Below are 3,949 nucleotides of genomic sequence, written 5' to 3'. Positions count from 1 at the left end.
ATAAGAAAGAATTTTTAAAGGGGAAAATAAGTATTGGAAAAAATGTGAAGAAACTTGTACACTCACACACTGCTGAATGTAAAATGGTGCAGCCACCGTGGAAAATAGTTTGGCAGTTCCTTGATAAGTTAAACATTGAATTGCCAGTATGACAGCAGTTTCACTCAGTATATGTGCAAAAGAATGGAAAACACCATTCTTTGTGTTCAAACAAAAAACTTGCACACAAAGGTTCACAGCAGCCCTATTCACAATAGCCAAAATGTGGAAACAGCCCAAATGTTTATCAACAGATGAATGGATAAACAAAATGTGGTATATTCACACAATGACATATTATTTGGCCAAAAAAAGGAATCAAGTAATAATACATGTTACAACATGGATGAAACTTGAAAACGTAATGCTGCGTGAAAGAAGTCAGAGACGTAAAGGGCTATGTATTATATGTTTCCATTTGTATGAAATACCCAGAATATGCAAATTCATCAAAAATAGAAAGCAGATTAGTGGCTGTCAAGGGCTGTGGCGGGTGGGGAAATAAGAGCGACTGCTTAATGGCACAAGGTTTCCATTTGGGGTGATGAATAGGTTCTGGAACTAGATAGTGGTAATGGTTGAACAACATTATGAACGTACTTAACGCCACTGAACTGTACGTTTTTAAGTGGTTACAACAGTAAGTTTTATGGTAATCTATTTTACCACAATTTACAAAGTAATTGAGGACCTCAAAGAGCTTTTCTTTATGTGGATAATATGTAACAATATTTACCATATTAGAAATTAAAATTGGTTATTTAAAACTATGTATATTTTAATTCATTCTAAAATAATAACAAATTAGACCATTACAAATAACATATATTTTATTTGGGGTTTTTTGTTGTTGTTTGTTTAAAAAAAAGAAACAGAAATAAGAGTGGCATTGTTTTACATTTTTTACTTTTATTTCAATTCTGTCTTATAAAAGACAGCTTGATTCTCATGTCAGCTTCTGTCTCCAATCTGTTACATGATATTTTAGTTGAAGTATATAAAGAAAATTTGCACACCCATTGGATGGCTGCTGCCAAAAACAAACAAACAAAACCCAAACCTCACAAAATAAGTTTTGTTGAGGATATGGAGAATTGGAACCCTTGTGCACTGTAGGTGAGAATGTAAAATGGTGCAGCCACTCTGGGAAACATTATGAAGGTTTCTCAAAAAAATCAATCCTGCCTCTGGGCATATACCCAAAAGAACTGAAAGCAGGACATTGAAGAGATATTTGCACACCCATGTTCATTGTAGCACTACTTATAAAAGACAAGAGGTGGAAACAACCCAAATGTCCGTCAATGGATAACTAGATAAACAAAATATGGCATATACATACAGTGGACTATTATTTGGCCTTTAAACAGGGAAATACTGATACAAGCCACAATGCAAATGAACCTTGAGGACATTATGCTAAATGAAGTGTCAGTCATAAAAAAGATAAATATTGTAAAATTGCATTTACATGAGGTATCTAAAGTAGTGAAATTCATAGAAACAGAGTAGAATGATGGTTGCCAGGGGATAGAAGGAGAGGGAAATGGGATTTTGTGATTTAATAAGTACAGACAGACCTTGGAGATATTGTGGGTTCAGTCCAGACTGCAATACAGTGAACATCACAATAAAGCAAGTCACACAAAATTTTTCAGTTTCCCAGTACATATAAAAAGTTATGTGTTTACACTATACTGTAGTCTAGTAAGCGTGCAATAGCATTGTCTGAAAAAAATATACATACCTTAGTTTAAAAATACTTTCTTGTGGGGCTTCCCTGGTGGCGCAGTGGTTGAGTCCGCCTGCCGATGTGGGGGACACGGGTTCGTGTCCCGGTCCGGGAGGATCCCACGTGCCGCAGAGCGGCTGGGTCCGTGAGCCATGGCCACTGAGCCTGCGCGTCCGGAGCCTGTGCTCCGCGGCGGGAGGGGCCGCAGCAGTGAGAGGCCCGCGTAACGAAAAAAAAAAAAAAACTTTATTGCTAAAAAAAAAAATGTTAACCATTATCTGACAATGCAGCGTTGCCACAAAACTTCAAATTGCAAAAAAAATGTAATATCTGCGAAGCACAATAAAACAAGGTGTGACTGTGAAAAAGAAAGTTTGGCATTTACAGGTATGTAATTGGAAAATAGAGTATTTTAATAGCCTTTTCAGATAATTGTGGATATTCTCTTTTTTAAAATAATTAATTTATTTATTTATTTTTGGCTGTGTTGGGTCTTTGCTGGCTGCGGGCTTTCTCTAGTTGTGGCGAGCAGGAGCTGCTCTTGGTTGCAGTGAGCGGGCTTCTCATTGTGGTGGCTTGTCTTGTTGCGGAGCATGGGCTAGGCACACGAGCTTCAGTTGTGGCACACGTGCTCAGTAGTTGTGGCTCGCGGGCTTAGTTGCTCCACGGCATGAGGGATCTTCCTGGACCAGAGCTCGAACCTGTGTCCCGTGCATTGGCAGGTGGATTCTTAACCACTGTGCCACCAGGGAACCCCAAAATGTTCACATTCTTTTTGTACATTAAAACACGTTGGTAAAAAACAAAAACAACAACAAAAAAGTTGGTCTATCTTGTGCTTTATTTTTAAATACTTATCTATTTTTTTGGCCAGGCTGTGCTTCATGCAGGATCTTAGTTCCCTGACCAAGGATTGAACCCACACCCCCTGCAGTCGAAGCGTAGTCTTAACCACCGGATGGCCAGGGAAGTCCCTATCTTGCATTTTTAATGGGCTTTTTAATCATTCAAATTTTTATAACATTGTGCATTGGTCATGGTGTATGATCCTTTTAGTGTGCTATTGAATTCATTTTCCTAGTATTTGGTTGCAAATTTTTGCATCTATATTCATCAGGGATATTTGCCTATAGTTTTCTTTTCTTATGATGTCCTTATCTGGCTTTGGTATCAGGGTAATTCTGGCCTCATCAAATGAGTTTGGGAGTGTTTCCTCCTCTTCAATGTTTTGGAACTTTGAGAAGGACTGGCATTACTTCTTTAAATGTTTGGTAGAATTCACCAGTGAAACTATCTGGCCATTTCTTGTTGGGAAATTTTGATTACTGACTCAATCTCTTTATTTGTGATTAGTCTGTTCAGACTTTCCATTTCTTCATGATTCAGTCTTGATAGCTTGTATAATTCTAGGAATTTATGCATTGCTTCTAGGTTGTCCTATTTGTTGGTATGTATTTGTTCATAGTAGTCCCTTATGATCCTTTGTATTTCTGTGGTATCAGTTGTAATGCCTCTTCTTTCATTTATAATTTTATTTATTTCAGTCCTCTCTCTCTCTTTCTTTTTATTTGCTAACCTGACATCAGTTTGAATTCTTTTCTTCATATCTTGTAATCTAGCAGCCAGCCATTTATTTAATTCAAAGCTAAGCATTTTCCCCTTCAGTTTTACCTTCAGCAAATGTCTAAAATTTTCTTAAAGGGATAGCACATTTAAATAATTAATTTAAATTATTATTTTTTAGATAGCTAGTGGGAAGCAGCCACATAGCACAGGGAGATCAGCTTTGTGCTTTGTGACCACCTAGAGGAGTGGGATAGGAAGGATGGCAGGGAGATGCAAGAGGGAGGAGATACGGGGATATATGTATATGTATAGCTGATTCACTTTGTTATAAAGCAGAAACTAACACACCATTGTAAAGCAATTATACTCCAATAAAGATGTTTTAAAAAATAAAAATAAATTATTATTTTTAATTAATTAATTTATTTGTTGCACTATGTGGCTTGCAAGATCCAGGAGTGGCTGTTTGTTCCAAAGGAAAATAACCCTGTATCTGCAAGCCTACCTCCATCCCCTTTCTCTTCCCAATGGGCACACCTACAAATGAAGACTCTTGATCTGCCCAGGGTGAGGATATTTTTATCTCTTTTTACCCTGCAATGCATGCAGCAG

Source organism: Phocoena sinus, chromosome 1, assembly GCF_008692025.1.
Source record: "Phocoena sinus isolate mPhoSin1 chromosome 1, mPhoSin1.pri, whole genome shotgun sequence".
Taxonomy (NCBI): domain Eukaryota; kingdom Metazoa; phylum Chordata; class Mammalia; order Artiodactyla; family Phocoenidae; genus Phocoena; species Phocoena sinus.
This window is presented reverse-complemented; position numbering follows the sequence as displayed.